The 20,652-nt window shown below is 38.0% G+C and overlaps 1 protein-coding gene across 1 annotated transcript in view; it reads left to right on the top strand.

The window, feature by feature from the left end:
• The window catches only part of KCTD1 (potassium channel tetramerization domain containing 1), a 105,231-nt gene that overhangs the window by 16,570 nt on the left and 68,009 nt on the right, over positions 1 to 20,652 (top strand). The window lies entirely within an intron of this gene.

Below are 20,652 nucleotides of genomic sequence, written 5' to 3'. Positions count from 1 at the left end.
CGGTAGTAGTTTTTTAAAAACTAGCAGAGTAACTCAATTACACTCTAGTACTCCATACAGCATTTCAAAACAACCATTACTACATACTGTCAACAACAGCACTCCAGCAAAAATAATAAACTTTGAGATCTTCTAAAGCATAATTAAATATACTATTTTATTTTGATTCCACTGTACTATCCTTCTTTCAGTACTTTTGCTGAAAAAACCTTTCAGATAGCTAGTCCAATGGCTTTTGAAATTGATGTTCAGTGAAACATATTCAGAACTTACTCCAAAATTTTATGCAACAAAGATTACATAGACAGATTTTTAATTTTAATTTAATTTAATTTAATTTAATGCTTCTAGACCGCCCCCTCTCCCGAAAGGGACTCGGGGCGGTGTACAGTTCATACAAAATATATCAGATACAATAAAATTAAGTATGTACAGTTGACAGTTGACATGGAGGAGGTAAGAATGACATTAAAAGAACTGTACAAAGCAGATTAAAATAAGTTCAAACCCCTAAAAACAAATACAGTGAATTAAAAAACCCCTAAAATAACCAGATATAGTGCTTTTGCCAGGAGGGACAGTTGAATTATGCCAGGCCTGCTAATCGGAACAGGTGGGTCTTCAGTTTTTGCCGGAAGGAGCGGAGGTCAGAAGTGGTTCTAATGTCGGGGGGGAGGTCATTCCAGAGGGTTGGGCCCATCACAGAGAAGGCCCTACTCCTCGGTGTCGCCCGCCGGCATTGTCCAGTGGATGGCACCAGGAGAAGTCCCTCCCTGTGTGAGCGTATTGGCCGCAGGGATGTATGTGGGAGGATGCGATCCCGCAAGTAACTAGGTCCCGTGCCATGGAGCGCTTTAAAGATGGTAATCAGCACCTTGAAACGCACCCGGAAAACCACAGGTAGCCAATGCAGCTCGCGCAGGAGAGGTGTTACGTGGGAGTACCTCGTACTCCCCATCACAGCCCGCGCGGCTGCATTCTGAACTAACTGCAGTCTCCGGGCGCGTCCCAAGGGCAGCCCCATGTAGAGAGCGTTGCAGTAATCCAGGCGGGACGTCACCAGCGCATGAGTGACCGTGCGTAGGGCATCCCGGTCCAGTAGGGGGCGCAATTGGCGCACCAGGCGAACCTGGTGGAACGCCCCCCTTGCCACGGCCGCCACATGGTCATCCATTGACAGCCGGGCATCAAGGAGGACGCCCAAATTGCGCGCCCGTTCCACAGGGGGCAACTGCTCGCCCCCTATGGCCAGCGATGGAATCAGCTGGCTGAATCGAGGTGCCGGTAGCCACAGCCACTCAGTCTTGGAGGGGTTGAGTTTAAGTCTGTTGTCCTCCATCCAGACCCCGACGGCCTCCAAACACCGGGACATTACTTCGACAGCCTCGTTGGGGTGGTTTGGAGTTGAAATATACAGCTGAGTATCATCAGCGTAGAGGTGATACTCAACCCCAAAACCACGGATGATCTCACCCAGCGGCTTTACATATGTGTTGAACAGGAGAGGCGAGAGGACCGACCCCTGTGGCACCCCACAAGTGAGTGGCCTCGGGGTCGACCTCTGTCCCCCTGTCAACACACATTGCCTCCGGTCGGAGAGGTAGGAGCCGAACCACCGCAAAACGGTACCTCCGACTCCCATCCCCTCCAACCGGCGCAATAGGATACCATGGTCGATGGTATCAAAAGCCGCCGAGAGGTCTAATAGGACCAGGATAGAGGAGCAACCTCTATCTCTGGCCCTCCAGAGATCATCAACCAACGCGACCAAGGCTGTCTCTGTGCTGTGCCCAGGTCGGAAGCTGGACTGGCGTGAGTCTAGATACTCGGATTCGTCAAGGTGTCGTGGAAACTGCTGGGCCACCACATTCTCAACAACCTTCGCTAGAAACGGAAGGTTGGAGACTGGACGATAGTTAGCTAGCTCCATTGGGTCGAGTGAGGGCCTCTTAAGTAAGGGCCTCACCACCGCCTCTTTCAAGGCGGTTGGTAAGGATCCCTCACCCAATGAGGCATTCACCAGGCCCAGAAGCCAGCCTCGTGTCACCTCCCAAGATGCCAGTACCAACCAGGAGGGACACGGGTCCATTAAACATGTGGTGGGTCGCAGCCGTCCACGCAACCTATCTAAATCCTATCTATTGAACTGGGATTCCAATTTAACAGCTTCCCAAGCACAAAATCAAATTTATTCAAAGGTCTTTGAAAAGTCTTTGTTGCTTGTGCCAGAAATCCCAAATTATACAATATCCTTAAAGATAAAACTTACATGTCAGTACAAAATAATGGAGTTTCTGATATAAAGTGAACAAGATTTCAATGTAAACTTTGAGAAAATAGCATATTTTGTAATCAAAATGTTAACATTAGATAAGCTACATGTATATATGTATCAGGTGGGTTGCTGCTGATTCGGTCTGGTCCAGCTGAACCAGTAGTGGAATTCACGCCTGGGCAGCAACCCAGCCCTGACACGCCCCTGAACCAGTTCCCTCGCCACCGCTGATGTCGCTGCCATGTTGGATTTTAGTGACTGCGCATGCGCAGTTCACTGTAAATTGTTCTGGGCATGCACACAAGCGTATGTGCACGCACAGTGCATATCTGGCATGTGTGTGGGTTGCGAACCAGTAATAAAACCAGCAGCAACCCACCCCTGGTATGTATGTATGTAAATGTAAAGGTTCCCCTTGCACATATGTGCTAGTTGTTCCCGACTCTAGGAGCGGTGCTCATCTCCATTTCAAAGACTAAGAGCCAGCGCTGTCCAAAGACGTCTCTGTGATCATGTGGCTGGCATGACTAGACACCGAAGGCACACGGAACGCTGTTACCTTTCCACCAAAATGGTTCGTGTTTTTGTACTTGCATTTTTACATGCTTTCGAACTGCTAGGTTGGCAGAAGCTGGGATAAGTAACAGAAGATCACTCCGTTACATGGTGCTAGGGATTCGAACTGCCGACCTTTCTGATTGATAAGCTCAGCATCTTAGCCACTGAGCCACCGTGTCCCTGTAGGTATGTATGTGCGTATGTATTATTTTTATTTATTAAATGTGTATGACGCCATCTCCCCATAAGGAAACTCTTAGTAGCTTTTAAGGTTATATATTTGATACTGGAACCCATTGAACATAATGATCAATAATTCTTGTTTTAACCCTCAATTGACTCTAAATGACTGTGTTTATAAAGTACAGTATCTGCATATATTAACCCCCACCCATTTATTATGTTGAATGGAATGCACTTACTGAATAAGTTCATGCTATATAATGTTTCCCTCAATCAAGTTTTGTTTAAGCATAACTCCTTGAAGTCAAAATTAATTGAGTATTCCATAAGCCATGATTAATAAATCATAGTAACTAGATTAATTAAAAATGTATAAAAATCTTTTCTGGGAATTAAAAATCAATGTAATAAATTTAGTTTAAAGAGCACAAGAAACAAAGATATTCAAAGATGGACACTTGAAAAAGGAATTTTAAAGATTTTGTCAAACCAGGGATTGATTTAATAATGCAGATAAAACAGTGTACTTTGACTCCTACTACATTTGTTCAAATTTGACCAAGCTCACATTAATGGGAAACAAAATGGGGATCCTTAGCAATCTTTATTTTATTTTTTATTTTATTTTTGCTTTGGAGGATAGAAGACAAGCTATAATAATGACAATTTCTACACTGAAATATCTGTTTCTCTAATATAGTCTCCTGCAATCTTTTGCCCTTCAAATATGTTAAGATGATAATTTCCTGAATTCCCAGCTCTCTTTGGCCAAGGTAACATGGGATTCCACACAAGTGATACATCTAACCTCTTTACTTAGAACTGTCCTGAATCTCCTCCTTGTGTGACACCATTAATCATCAAGTGATAAAATCTGCAAAGCTTTGGGATCCATTAGTACAATCACTAATATCTGTGTTATAGAAATACTATATATAAGACTCAGATAATAATATTTTGAATATTTGTTATCACTGTCTCAAGCATACTATATGGCCTTGAATCCAAAATAAATTAATTTAATTTATAGTATATTATTTTCATGTAGAAATAGGCATGATTGCTGCATGAAAAACATGGGTTTTGCTGTTTGTGGATATTTCTTTAGCTATATGAAATGTGTTATGCTAACAGACAGAATTAGTTATATCCTAATTTTATATTAAGGATATATTTTCATCTCAGCAATGCAATTTCCCCCTCCCCAACGGTATCTGCCCTGGATGGACATATAGGTATGAAGTAGATAAATGATAACCATACTGAGAGATCAGTGAAAAGGATGATAATAAATCATCACATGTTAATTCTTAAAATAAGGTCCATCATTGATGTTCTATGGCATTGGCCCCCAAACTTTCAAGCACCAGAGACCGGTTCCGTGAAGAGAGGTTTTCTTCATTGGTTTCTGCCTGCATCCCGCCTGCATCCCACAGATGGGGCTTTACTTGTTTGCACAACCCAGTTTCTGGCATGTCACAGACTGGTGCTGGTCCACGGACCAGGATTTGAGGAGCCCTCATCTATTTGAAATAAGTCATTCTGAAACCTAACATCCCAGGGAGTTGATATGACAGTACCTAATCATTCTGTTTTCTAATTTCCTGTCACTCCTTCATATTCCTTTAACATGATGAAGCAAGTAGGATGCAAGAAAAGGAAAATTCATGCTGAATCCAAATAAACAAATAAGAGCCTGTATTCTCTGTATTTACAGTGGAGACGGGGAAATCCATTGTATCTCCACATTGCTAGCCAGCCGAAGTTTTCTGTTGATGATGGATCTGTTGAAGTCTGCCCCAGAAATACAGTTATTTCTTTCTCTCCTGCCATAAACCTACAGTTAGTATAATTATATAGTATATATTTTATAAAGCTGTATATAGTATACAACACTTTGTTCAGATGTGTTGGCTTTCTGTTTCTGAGTCCTGACACTGCAGATAATGATAAGATACTCAGTTACGTTGGATTAAGCATTTGCTGTCTTGACCTTGAATCTCCTGGCAGTTATGTACCTTTGAAAAAGAAGCAGTGGCGACTTCTTTGAATGAGGTAGTGGTCAGATTAGAAACCTTGATCAGATTAAGAACCTAATCTGTACCATATCAGGAAAGCAGTTATAATTGATTGCCACCTTCAACTTCCTGGTAAGCTGCTTAAGTAAATAGTGTCTAATAACTGCAGGCTCACTTGGATGAAATTTATTTTCTGGATCTATTTTAATCTGGAATCAAGCCTCAATTTGAAACAAAGTCCTTGGATGACGTATGTTGAAAGAAGAATATGGGATTACAACCTGTTTGATTTGCTTGTTCTCTCAGCAGTTTATTGACATCATCAACACAAAGTCTTGGTTGGATTTCTGGGATGACTGATTCAGGAAGGTAATATGGGAGCCTATTTTTCTGTCTCTGGCAATTGCTTTAAAGTTAGTCAAGACTTTGTTTATTCCCTGCCCTTTATCATCTAAAACCTCTGAAATGATTAACTTAAGATGATGGTAAAATGTGATGGTACAGATAATATCCTATTCGGCATTTACCTGCAGTATTTGTGTGCAACACTGCAATATAAAAACGAAAGAATTTGAGTTTGTATTCTGATGTCACAATGGGTATTTCATAATTTGTCCCATTCTGTCAATGCCCATGGCAATATGGCAACAAATGTTTTGTATTTTGTCCTTGTGGTTGGTAATGGACATCTGTGGGGAGTGGTTAAGTAATCAGAACTGAATATAGGAATGTTCTAACAATGTAGTTCAGTTTTGAAAATAATGCAAATAGTCCCTTGAAGAATACCAAGTTGTCAGGGATTATAATTCTGTGGCCTTGTTTTGTGATCTATCACTTGGATTGGACATTACTGAAAAATATACGTGTTCTTATTTTATATTCATTTATATGGGAGTAAGCATTAAATTGTGATTTATCAAAGTATGTTGCATGTTTTGAATTATAGCTATGAGAAGATGGAAACGCACATATTTCTCCTTACATGAAATGAATCTACCCTTTATGGCTTTTCTGCTTAACAACTCACATGTTTATATCAAATAAGTGGACACAACCCAGTTCAAAGGTAAAATGATCAGACTATTTAGTCAAATCGGAAACTTTAAAAAATAGCTACAAATATACATGTGGAACTACAAATAAACATGTTTTATTTTTAAAGCACTTAGTTGATTAAAAGTATATTTTAATATAGCTTATGTTTTACATTTTACATACAGATGACACAGTACTTCTGAAATTAGAAACATTTCTTTAATTTTAGGAATGTTATAAATGTTATAAAAAGCATATGAATGTTTAAAATAGGTTTTTATCATGTATGGCTTCTGCAATCTTCCTTGATTGTCAGATAAGTAGGAAGCTGAGGTGTAAATTAAATAATAAAGATAAATAATACAGTGGCATTAAAATATCTGCTGACATGTCAGCCATATAATCTGAGTACTCAGGACTTCTCTAGTGTGGTTTTTATAAGCTTTTTGAAACAGTTGAGCCTGTTCAACCTGAAGAAAAAGTAGTAGTAGAGCTACTGATGCCTTCTTCAATAGCTCTAGCATACAGAAAGGAGAGCAGTCAGATTGAAGTGGCCTAAAAGTCACTGAAAAGGTTTTTTTAAACATTAAAGAAGAAAAGTATTTTTTCCAAGCTAGCCAAGATGATTTGTTTATAATGATGTTAATATTAACAACATCGTAACCGAAAGTTTACTACAATAAAAGAATTGGCAAGAATGCTGTGATTTGGTTGCATACATAATAACTTATTTGCATGCTCATGTTCTTAACAGAAAGCTGGATATGAATACTATAGCAGAAATAATTTGTACTGATAACAGGAACAAAACACTGCCAAAACTTTGAGATAAATCGTTGATGTAAGAGTATTCTATCACATTCCCTTGGATCATTTGGCATTTTTGGTTGTTTTCAAAGACAACAGAGAACTCATTGTGACAATGAAACTGGAATTACCAGAACATTCATGATTCTTGTAAAGCTATTTCAGGACATGTTCAGCTATTTTAGAGCATGTCATTCATTCATTGGGTAGCTTTGAAACAATCACTTTATATCACCTCAGCCTACCTAACAACAGTGTTGAGAGGGGAAAGTTATGATGAAGAAAATACATAAATACAAATAAATGAATAACCTATCTACCAGCCATATATTCATTCTGCCCTTAGATTTTATACTAAGCTTATTGCTGAATTTCAAGTATTAAGGAAACATAATAATTGTTCTATTTTTAACTTGGGGCAGGTTGAAACAAGTCAGGCAGACTAATTCTGATCATTCTGTCTGTCAAACTATATGGCAGTACTTTGTGGCTCATAAACAGAAGTGTACATAGAGACCACAACAATTGATAGGGGTGGGTGAATCCCAGTTCATGTATTCACAGATTCTTTTGAATGCACCAACCAAGAGAAATCCATCAGAGAAATAGAGTTGCATGCCCAGTTTTTATCTATGTTTATTTGTAACTTAAACAGCTAAATCAGCTTATTCTTCTGGATAATGGAGAAAAACATGCTCCAATTGTGATGATATCCAGGAAGTAGAAGGTGGAGCTTCCTTGGCTGTTGATTATGTGAGTGATCTAAGACATTGAATACACAATGGATGTTCAGAAACATGTAGGCGCTTTCATTTTTTCTGATCATCTTAACACTATATTTACTTAATTTATTGATTAGCTTATAGGACATATCAAAACACTATATTAACCTATATTGCTACATGTCCATAATTACATCGGTAGAGTTTTTATTATTTTATATCCTAGATTAAAAAATGGGAATCCATTGTAAAATCCTAAATTGTATGAATGGTGTTGGTGAAGGATAGGTTTTTTTTATTTAAAGCATTTATATAATTTGAACAGTTTTTTAAAAGATAAATCCAGTTGCCAAGGGCCCCAAATGTGATTGCATGACTGCAGGGGGAGGGGCAGGATGATCAAAGCTGCTTTTTAAAAAGTGTGTTGTAATTTTTGCTGGTAGTTAAACAACAAATCATAAGTTGAGGACTATCTGTATAGGCTAAGTTAAAATAAAATAGGTGTTTTAATCTGATCTGAAATATATGTAAGTGAACTTTCAGCAAACAAAATTAGGAATTGATGACTGCTCCAGTTTATATTGAAGGCAGCCTTTTTATGGCATTCGAATTGTCTTAGGCTGCACACTGTTACTTCCTGGTTTGTTTCTTACGTTAAATTTACATCTTATTTGGTTTAGTGGAAACACTTTGAACCAGGCATAAAGACACTCATTTTTCCATGTGTGTCCTAATGACGTTTACAAAAGCTTATTTTCAAGGTTCTGTGTTTTTATGGGAAAGAGATTTGTAGAGCATACATTTGACTTTTATTCTTTGTAGTTCAAATTCTACTGATTTCTTCGCATATGGTTTGTGACCTGTTTAGATCAAGTAGTACCTATGTTGTTTGTCTTCTGATCTCTGACAAGCGATGAAGCGATGGCAATAGAAGCGCTGATGCCAAGTCTGTGAGCTATACTTAAAACTCTCGGTTTTCTTGCCCTCAAGCTCCAAGATAACCTAATTTTCTCTCGGTGGAAACAATGCAATCATTTGACTCCTTGTCCACATATAATTGTTCAGATGACCTTTCTCTCTGAAACTGGAAGGTAGGAAGGGAAAATGAAGGAATCGCTGTAAGGTTTGCTTTTTATTCCTTTTTTTGCCTTCTTATTATTTTAATACTTGCTTCTATCACTTTGTCTAATCTACCAGATTTGTCAGGCGCCTACAAGATTACCTTTATTTCGCATGTCTATACATTTACAACTTAGCTACTCAGTGTTTGTAAAAGATGTCTTACTTTGAAACGTGTGTGTGTGTGTGTGTTCTTTGTTTTTCAAGGACTAGTCATATCATAGGACAGAAAATTACTGTTTGAAGTACTTTATTGAACCACACGTATTGCCCTGGGTTAAGTCCATTTTCCTAAATTGCAGTTTTCTGTAGCTACATCAGTGGTGGGTTCCTACCGGTTCAGACCGTACTGGAACTGGCAGCGATCCAGGCCTGCCATGGCCCCGAACTGGTTCTTGGGCTGCGACGCAGGTTCTGCCATCTTGTTTTTTGGTTCGCATGAGCAGAATAATTTTAATTGTGCACAAGCACAGCGTGCATGCGAGCAAACCAGCAGTAGTGCCTGCCGGAACTCACACCTGAGCTATATAAATAATTATTTGATGGTTAGTCTTTATATATAAGTACAAGTCTTCAAATCTGTAAAGTGGCATCTAACTGTTGCCTTCCTCCAAAAGTTCTGCACTTGTTGGGATTGGGTGCAGCCTCAATGTGGTTGCCCCTCTTCTGGTTTCTACAAAGTTCCAGGCCAAGCTCTAAGCTAAGTTCCAGGCAGGAATCATACCACATTCCATATCCGTACCACAATTGGCTGCTTACAAAATGGGCTTGTGGACCTGGTAGTTGAATGATAGGTCTTTTGCTTGCCTGGAATAGATTTGAGACATTGCTTCCTTATCTGCTTGTTCTTTTTCTGCTAGGCACTAATTTTTGTATGCTAAGGGCCTGGGATGCTGAAGCTACCTATGGATATCGGCAAGTTCCTGAAATGCTCAATTAGCCAGATACTTGGAATACTGATATGGATGCTTGTGAGCAAACTGTGAATGGGGGAATAAATGAATGAGCATGAGCCCATCTCTTTGCAGGTTTCTGGATCTGTAAAACATTTACAATAAAGAAAGGATAAGATGAGCTATATCTGGGAAAGTGGGAGTGGGAAGTATTCCTGCACGATAGCAGCTACTTTCCCCAGAAATAAACAGCAACCCCAACTTTATTCTCCCACAGTGTGGCAGTCTAGATTGTGTGAATAGGGACAACATTAAAAGTAATACTCTGGTTGGGTTCATGCATAATGCTAAACTAAATGTGGTTTGCTTGAATTGACTTTTGTGTGTTGTGTGAACCCTGTTACTAGGATTGGTAAACTGTGGTTTTTGGATTAACACTTATCAGCATGTTGGTAAGAAGATGCTCTTAATGCTCTCAAATTTCTTGGGATGCACAATTTTTAATTTTTTTTAAAGTTAGAAACTTTTTAATGCCAGAATGCTTCTGAAAAACGATCCCCATAAGCTTGGCTCAATACATTTTTTGCAACTGCTCAGTTGTGTAGAAAAAAGACAAAACAAAGAATGCAGATATGATATGGTGAGAGTAATAGATAGCATTCTAGCAAAATAGTGCTCTAAACTGGTTATAATCTCCCATGAGAGCTATTTTATGAATGAACAAGGACCTTGAGAAGCTATTTTGAAAAGCTGTTTTCAGAATTTCAGGTGTATCTATCAGCATGAACCCAGGATCAGTGTCAACAGACAAGATTTAAACAATCCAAGCTGAATGCATGAATGCAGAATCTCAGTCTCTTTACATGTCCAGGAAAATAGTTCTTGCAGCAAATGTAAGGTCACGTGATGACTCATTAATAACCCCATTGCTTAGGGACAGAGGTTCTGGTTCTGATTATGGTTGTAAGTCGAGGGCTGCTCGTAATGAAATACATGTTTATTTTTAAATATGAATGTGTGTGTGTGTCAGGGGTAGGTTCCGGCACTCGTCTGTGCGTTTTGCACGCGTGCTTTGAGCGTGCGCATGATCAATGCAATTAAAATTGTTCTGCGCATGCGCAGAACTGAAAAACAAGATGGCAGCGCCACTGGCACCACCCAGAGAACTGGTTTGGGGGCGTGGCAGGCCTGGGTCGCTGCTGGTTCCAGCAACCCAGGCTGCCAAACCACTACTGGTTTGGCTGAACTTGGCCGAACTGGTAGGAACCCACCACTGGTTTTACACAGTGGTTTTACACACACACACACACACACACACCACACACACACACAGACAAAGACACACAGGAAATAAGCTTATAACATTTTACACCACACACACACACACACACACACACACACACACACACACACACAATGTTATAAACCTTTTTATTTGAGATCCTGCATAGTCAATTTGAGCCAGAAGTGAAATGTGAGATTTAGGAACTATTGCAATGAAGCGGCAGTGAATTATGTTTTTGATAGATCTCAGTATCACCAATTGTGAAGGTTTTGTTATTAAACCATGGATCTGAATTACTCTAAACATATCAGAGGATATAGAATTCCAAATCTAGAACAAAACAATAGTTCTGAAAGTAAAACAGCATCTTTTTTATTTATCACAGCATTAAAATAAATAATATGATGCATAGTACATCAAACTGAAGAACTATATGTTTTCAGTGTTGATTTGATGAAAGACCACTTCAGATTATCCATTTGAATACCTTATTTCAGACTTAAAAATATTTAGATCTTCCCCCACATAAATGTCTTACCCCTGAAATGTTATTCACCTCTATTCCCCTAAGCAGTTTGTAGGTCAATAGCAGTTTGAAAGACAAAAAACAGTCATCTCCTCCTCCCTGCTCTCTTGGGTCTTAAGAGAAAAATGCATGTCTTAGATAATTGATTTCAATGGCTTAACATCTTTTTTTACAACAGGTTTTTTTTACTGCTCGTAATTTTGGTGTGACTACCCAAATAGTGCTTTGTGCATTCTATTTCCCCATGAGAATTTGTGCTGCAGACGTTACAAGACATTTGTAATGGTTCATATATTTCATAGCACACTAAAAAAGGATTTAAGATTAAATAATTTCTATAGGCTTTCAGTGTCTGGTGTTGATGAATACTAGGTATGCCTAGAATGCCATACATAGGAAGAAGGTCAGAAGTTTATGGATGAACTAATCAGAAGTTTATGGATGAACTAATCTAGTTCCTTTTCAGGATTTTCACAAGGAATGAATCCAGTTGCATTTACTTTTCCAGGACTTTGTGATATTTTTATAGACCATCAACCACATAACTCTGCTTTGTAGATATGTGGATCAAGAAAAAAAAAACCTTTCTTAGAAGTATGCAAAATGTTTCAAATTCAAAATGTTTCAAGTTCAAAGCCCTACATTTTAAGGATTCTGGAAATGTTTTGATTATACTGCACTCAAAACATGGTTACATTAACCTTGGAACATCATTTAAATAGTTGCAGCAACTGTCTTAAACTTTTAAAAAAAACAGACATTAAAAGGCTACATTCTCAATAGAAAGTGATTGAAATTCAAAATGTTTTAAGTTTGAAATGCTCTGTCCCAAGTTTGAAACAGATGTTTGATTGTTTCTTGTTCTGAATTTTAAGTATTTTTAATTTGAAATGTTTTTCACATCACCATTTTGTTTGGAGTGAGACTACAGTATCCTTAAAGACTCAGTTTATATACAGTACTGGTTTATTTCTTAAGCAAAATTTTCTATATGATGGCAGGTCTTGATGCATTATTTACAGTGATCCCTAAAAAGAAAAACATCTGGTCATTTGACACATTATTTAGTAAGTATGCATTATATGGCAAGCTTTAGGTAGGACTGGACAGGTTTTATCTATCATAGCATGAACATACTGTGACAAATATGCTTATTTGTTATGTTGTGCAATGGTTTATTTTCAAACTACATCATTGATCACATATTCTTAATATTGTGACCTGTTAAAATTAGTAGTTCTAAACTGAAAAAAATGCTAGGTACAGCAATATGACAAATACTGTTAATATTGCCAATGTAAATTGGTGGAACTCTGCTGTGCATAGATAGTTTTGTTTTTTTGTTAGTTATCATGCAGTAGTTAAAAAACTGATTCCCTTTTTATACATTTATAAATGGTATGCAAGTCCTGTTAACCTTTGCTTCTTGCACCAATGTCTTCTCGCCTGGACTACTGCAATGCCCTCTACATGGGGCTTCCCTTGGGACGCATCCGGAGACTGCAGCTAGTTCAGAACGCAGCCGCGCGGGTTATTATGGGAAGTACACGTTACTCCCACGTAACACCTCTCCTGCGCGAGCTGCACTGGCTACCTGTGGCCTTTCGGGTGCGTTTCAAGGTATTGATCACCATCTTTAAAGCGCTCCATGGCATAGGACCTAGTTATCTGCAGGATCGCATCCTACCACACACGTCCCTGCGACCTATCCGCTCACACAGGGAGGGGCTCCTCCTGGTGCCGTCTGCTAGGCAATGCCAGCGGGCGACACCTAGGAGTAGATCCTTCTCTGTGATGGGCCCAACCCTCTGGAATGACCTCCCCCCAGACATTCGAACTACCACCGACCTCCGTTCCTTCCGGCAAAAGTTAAAGACTCACCTATTTCAATCAGCTGGCCTGGCACTTTCTTAGTTTTACCTCCCGGGGATTTACTTTATTTTAATTGGGTTTGGGGTTTTAATTGCGATGTTTTTAGGATTAGAATATATTTATTTCTTAGTACAGCCTATCTCCCCCTCCAAATGTATCTTAAATGTATTTTATTATTATGACTGATTTTATTTGTATTGACTGTACACCGCCCCGAGTCCCTTTCTGGGAGAGGGGCGGTCTAAAAATCTAAGAAATAAATAAATAAATAAAATAAACCAACATCCAAAAGAGTGCATGGGAAAATAACTTTTAAGGAGAAATAATATTTTTAAGGCTTTAAGAATTTTATAGGAAGCAAATCATAACATGTTACAGTTAGAAACAACAAGGCTCATGTTATAAAGATATATTAAAATAACAGCCCTTGTATATATTATTGCATGTTTAATAATGATAAATATAAGCTAGAGGTCTGGCTTGATATCAGGTAACTTCCTCTATAATTGGCTGAATTATAGAAATAACCCCATACACAATGTCTTAAATGCTTCAATAGACTGAAATAAATAATTTGACATAATTTAATGCATCTTCTCCCAAGATGTGTTAATGGAGACAATATACAGCTGCAAATTTTAATTGCAACTTTGTCTTTTTCTTGGAGAATAATTATTGTTTGCTTATTTAGCAAGCAGGTCCTATGAACTCAGAACTTGCAATGAAAAAGATTCTATAACTATTTCAGTCTATATAATTGTCAACTCATAGCAATGAAACAGATCAGCTTCTTACTATTCAATGTTATAAGATCATATCATCAAAAAGAATAAAATATTTAACTGTTATTGATACAGTACACAATTCACAAAGCAGGTATATAACATAATAAAATACAAAAATAAGAGTGAATATAACATTTATTCTCTGCCCAACATCAAATAAATTTCTTCTACCCAACATCAAATAAATTACTTTTGTTTTTCTTTATCTAATTTATAATCAATATGTGGAATTCACTGGCATCAAATAAGGTCCTAGCCATCAATTCATACAATTATAAAGCAGATTGGTTAAATTCATAGATATTTAGGCTGTCAGTGCATCATAGGCTATATACCTTAAATAGCAGTACTGCTCAGAAAGTATGCATGCAGTTAAGCACCATATGGCATATAGTGCTGGGCTAAATGTATCTTTGATCTAATCTATCAGACCTGCCTATGTTCTTAATAATTACAACAGTAACTTTCCAAAAATTTGCACTATTGTGCAGGAATACTTTTATTAGGCTAATATAAAGACAACATTTAAAAAAAGCAAAGGCAAAAAAAGAAAACCAGTTTGGTCTAATGCAGGGGTACCCCCTCCCCCTAGTCCATAGATGCAATCAGTCTGTGGCATGCCAGAAACCGGCTCATGCAAATAAGCAAAACCCATCCTTGGGATGCAGACAGCACACAAAACCACACACCCTGCAAATCTCTTTCCATGGAACTGGTCCCTGGTGCCCAAAAGGCTGGTGGCTGCTGGTCTACTGGTTAATCTAAATTCATCTGGTTGAATTTAAACAGGTCACTCTCTCTCAGCCCAATCTACCTTGTAGGTTTGTTGCTGCGAAGAAAATAGGAGAAGCAAAGAGAATTAAGTATGTTCACTCTCTTGAGTTATTAATAAAAAGGTGATATTCAATGAATGAATGCACAAACAAACAAATGTGCAATCTATTGAATCCTTTCCATTGGGCAAAATGAAAAATAAAACTGGGGATGGAGAGAAAGGGAGGAAATGTTTGCGCGTCTTATAGACTGAAAATTGCGGTGGAGGGGAGGGGGGTTGGTGCGGTGGAGGGGAGGGGGTTAGTGCTGTGGCAAATGGCGGAGAATGGTGATGTAGAACGATGGTGGCGAATGGCGATCCCCGCCACCTAGTACAACTGATTGGCGATATTCCGGGAGACCAATCCAATCACCAATCAGCTGCTTTGCAGCGAAGGCTCCAGCATTCCCTGGCAGTGGCAGCAGCTCAGCTCAGTTGACCAGTGGTGGACGCAATGGAGCAGAGACCTGATGAGCCACGTGCTGGGGCTGCAATAATGTGCTGAAGCTGACCAGGCTGTTTGCTGCAAGGATGCTAGCCAGATGAATACCGGATGGATGCGGGGAGGCAGAGGCAGAATTTTTTTTCTTGTTTTCCTCCTCTAAAACTAATGTGCGTCTTATGGTCCAGTGAGTCATAGTGCAAAAAATACTGTAATTATAGATTGTGAAGAATGAGGAGAGAAAAATTAAATATTCAATATATAAAGTCAAGATGTGCACTTCACATTCAGTTCTGAAGTTCACATCTTGGCTTCATATATTGGATATTTGCTTTTTATCCTCTCTTGCTTCAGATTCAGATCGGAAGTGAAAATAGTGCTTCAAATCTGAGATAGATTAAGTGTACTTTTCCCGTTTCAGTTCTATAAACTGCACATTATGGCAATTATGAATGTATGGCCATTTTAATGTGATTGTGGGATATAAAATAAATAGAAAGCAATAACAAAAATAAAGCTTAGGCTTACAAAATACAAATATAAATGAACATAAGCTTTGTTGCTCTAGATCGGAAGGTGAAATGAATTGCCCAATTGTAAATCTTTAGCTCATATGAGTTCCAGGCATACTGTTAAGCAAACAAGCAATTATCACCCATTCACCCACAAAAATGTGTTGCAATATTATTCACCACTGCTTTGGCAGATAAAATTTACAGCATTTATATTCCATTCTGTTGTTTCATTTATTAATTGAGTCAGTTTTTAAACCTGAAGAAATAATTTATTTTAGGTTTCATCTTAGAAACTTGGATGAAACTCTATACTGTAATGAACAGAGTTCATTTTGTTTTGCCACAAACCATGTTCTTTATTTTAAAACTTTAATATTTAGTGTAAATAATTTTGGCTCACCTCCTCCCTACAATGACTCCTATAAAGATTATCAAGGAAATCATATAGGAAGATTTCTTGATATCAATGGTAGTAACCCTCTGATGAGGCGTCAATGTTATTTTTTTATTTATTACTAAGTTCCAGTGTACTTGGGTTTTTTTTTTTTTAGAAGTTTGTAATTTAGGTGCTATGAGGTCAATACCAAACTTTGGTAACTATATGGACAATTGCCCAATTTGTCCAGTGACTACCTGCAATTATTTTTCCTTTCTTCTATTTTTGTCAATCTTGCCAAGCGTTAGGTTTTTTTTGGCCAATCATAACCCACATTGTACATGTAAAGTTTCTACTTATGGACTGTTGTGTCTGGGAAGCATAGTTCTTTTGCAATCTATGAGACTCTTAGTAAAGATTTCCAGATGCCAGATAATTTGAAGAGGCATGCTTTCTTCTTCTCTTTCTCTCTCTTAATGTTCAACTTTCACAATACTTTACAACTGGAAAATCCACTGCTTTTAACTATTTTGATCTTTGATTGTCAGAGAGATATCCCTAAACTGCACAATTTGGCTAAGCATGATGCAGTCTTATATTCTTATTCTTATATTTACTTTCTAAGTTAATTAGATAGTATGATGATATGTTTTATCTTAACCTTTCCTATTCTTAACCATTCTGCTTACACTAACTTCTAGTTCATTATGAATGCTCCTTGGAAGCAAAATAAATATGAAAAGCATGAATAATGTTAACCCTCCCATAACAAGGGAATAAAGAATAAACCTATTCTTTCAGGAGGAATGCAACCCTCCAAAATCAAAGGAATCATTCTAGTATGGAATAGCTTCTAAATCAAAAACCACTTTATCTTGTTACTATTAGATCTGAATTTGTTTCTTCTCTTCCAAACACTTACTCTTTTCAGATATTAGGTCTAGTCTACCTTCACCCTACTACGGAGTTTCAGCAGCATCCTGATACCTCATCCCATGCTAATGGATGACTTCTTCCAGCAGCTTCAGGTAGATGTGAAATAGTACGACAGAAAAGGCAGTGCAATAGGGCACTCAATAAAGGAATCATCAAGGGCTCAACTTTTCTTTCCTCCCTAATTCTGGCAACACTTGCTCAAAAGTGATCAGCCACTGAAAAATGGTGTCCCATTCTCAATCCTTGTAGATAGTACAACATAGCAACTATATATCACAGACAATGGAAGAAGTCCAACAAGACCAAGTGCAATCTTAAATCCCACTGTGATCAACAAGAATAACAAATATAGTTTTAATCTCATGCCCAAGCTTCAATCCAGACTGAAAAGGGTCTTCACCCAAGAACTCCTATGGCTACAGCCCTACCATTTCACAATTTTCTCCCCAAAAGTGATAATTTAAATAGTAGTAGTTCTGTAGTGATATGTGTCTAATATGAATGCGTTGAAGGAGCATCCATGAGAAAGAGGTGTGCCATTGCAACTTTAAGCCTGGTGACATTCCCTCCTCACTCACAGAGGCATTCAACAAACCCAGCTCCTCATCTCTTCCTTGGTAGGCTGTACCAGGATTTAGCCTGAGGGGAGAGAACTTGCCTCACAGAGATCCTATTCACTTCATCAAGATCCATAGACTCACATGAATCCCAGAAAACATTAAAGACACCACTTCATTATCTCGCTGGCCTTCAGGCCTGCCCAATATGATGATTAGCAAAATGCTTAGCAAAAAGATTGTTGTTCTCTCTATATCCACTAATTCTAATAACTATTATCCTGTTGTTCAGTGGGATATATAAGCAAGGCACATGTTAAGTGGTGTCATTTTAAAATATCATTGCCACTCCATTCTTAAGTTTCATATTCTAGTTCTTGCAAAATATATTTAAAGTCCCCCTTCCCCTCCCCCCCCCGTTCATTTAGTCTCACATCCCCAAAGTGCCATGTTTCACAGGTATATACATCATTTTCATTTTAAGAATTTCAAATTCCCTTGGTTTGTACTTCTCATATTCCATGCTTCAACTGCAAAGGAACTCTTCTTTTAGTATAGACAGTATCAATGACCAGCCTTTTTTTGTGATCTGGACTATTGATTCCAGATCTATTTATAAAAGTTCAGTTTTTCCATCCCTTGTAACTTGTATCTTTTGACATGGAGAGATAATCATCTGGCATCCAAAGTTGCCTATCTGTTTTCAGCCCTGACTACAGTATATGGGGGGGGGGTATGTGGGGTGGGGGTGGAGGTGGAGTTTGACAACAATACAAAAGCTGTCAAAACATCTGTATTTTCCTTTTGAGTTCCTCCAGATTTGAGTTTAGAATTCCTTTTAAGTGAATTGGCTTCCTTCATGCCTTCAGTGCCTCACCTGCTCTCATTCTGTCAATTGTATTTATAGTCCCTGTTCCTTTATAACCTTAGCAGTAAGGGAGACCCAACCAAGGGCTCCTTCTGGGGTGAAGCTGGGTGATGATGATGCTGGTGATGACTCAAAGCAGCTTACATTAAAAATAATAATGATAATGATCAGAATGCAAGATATGCAAATGAAGTGATGCTTTTGGGAAGTATTTTTTTTTAAATAACCAGTTTCAGTCATGACATGGCAGGGTTTCAAAATATTTCAGCACATGGCCTGTTTGAAACGTCAGGTTTTTAATACCCTTTTTAAAGGCTTAATCTAATCTGTCTCAGGAAAAGTGGTAGGAAAATAAACCTGTTTCTATTCTATCATTTTGCCTTTGCTTAAGAGCCAAGACAAGAACATGCTGACACAATGCTGCTATTCTTCCTTGGTCTTTTCAGTTGTTTTCATACAAGATTTTAGCATGTCCCGGGAACTTGCAGTTTTATTAAAGTAATTTTCTGAAGCTTAAGCTAAACACCTGTTAGCTATATTTAAATATCAGTTTGACTCCATGTGAGAATGTGACATGGAGTGACACGGAGATCAGACATGGATTGCCTTCTGACAGGAACTTTCCATTGGCATTAGCCAATATTCATGAAAGCAAACTCTATATGCCACCAAGCTTCATGCATCACATATCACATATTTCTCAGCCAATCTTCTTTTGAAAAGTCTTTTTTTCTTTTTCCATAACCACTCTTACATTATTAATCTTACAGTGTGTCGTCTGGGTACAATCTTTATGTCATCTTATTTAACAGTTACATCATTTTATTTTACATTTACATTTACATTGCCTTTTAATTCAACCCCTTCCCTATAATTCTGTGTTCTTTTCCAAATTATTCAATTTTCTGCTTCTGTTCAGTCGATCTTCTTTTGGTTCTTTATTGCAGGTTTACATATAAATGGTATGTGTAGTTATGCCTATATGAATACAGGTTTAATAACTCATTATAAAACAAGGTCACTATGAATACATATACTTCATTCTACTGTATATAAATAATTTGCTGGGATTACAATATGTTATAAATTGTAAGATATACGTAATGATTGGGAGTTTATACCATATTCTTATATGAATTTTTTTAACCAAAATAATTATAAATAGCAAAATCCCATTGTAATACAAAGTTTTTCACTATAAATATTTTATATTATTTTTATCTTTGTAAGATAGGAATATCTTCATTAGAACCAAGTTTTCTGGCTGATTAAGCTCATTGCGGTTACCAAATATAATTAGGCTCATGTTCTACTACATGTTCAAATCTCTGCTGAGAAAAAGGTGATCTAGTTAAAATACATAAATATTGAATCATATGCAAAACATTCTCAGTAGAAAACATTTTGAGCTCAACATGTGTTAGCCTAAGCTTGAAACAGTTGTTCCAAATTTGAAAACAGCTTTTCTCACCCTACCAGAAACCTTCCAACGCTATTCTCAGCTTTGCTGGAAATGCTCTGAGTTTTGTGACTCTGTTTATTCACACAGCATTTAGCTACTGCAAAATGGGATTCTTTCTTGTGGAAGAAAATGAGCATTTCTTATAGATACAGTGATATCATTTTTGCTTGAACTTTGAAAATCAACTCAAGCATTTAAGTTTGTGTTTTGAATTAATTCTTGAACTGTTGTCATCTACCTTTCCCCAAAATACTCGGCTTCATTTCACTTTTTCAAGCGCGCGCGCACTCGCGCTCGTTCACACGCACGCACACATGGAAATTGTACTCAAAGTATTGTTAAAACTGTCTCCAGCCCATTTTAAGGATCAGAATAGCAATAAACTGTCACATCGGTCCTTATCTGTGAATCATATCTAGGGTGTTGCGCTGGCTTGTTGTGACTTGTCTGCTGCTAAGCAAGATTTCCCCACAATTTTTTTCACTGAAGCACATCGTCGGGAGGCGGGTGTCAGTGTGTGTGTGTGTGTAGAAAGGGAGTTTGCTCCATCCAAGGCAGCGCAACGACACTGTGGCGTCAGTTTGACACCGCCAAGTTTGTGAGC

Source organism: Natrix helvetica (genome assembly GCF_964273705.1).
Source record: "Natrix helvetica genome assembly, chromosome: 4".
In the NCBI taxonomy this organism is placed as follows: Eukaryota; Metazoa; Chordata; class Lepidosauria; order Squamata; family Natricidae; genus Natrix; species Natrix helvetica.
The sequence above is the reverse complement of the archived record's forward strand: the minus strand, read 5'-3'. Positions and strand labels throughout refer to the sequence as shown.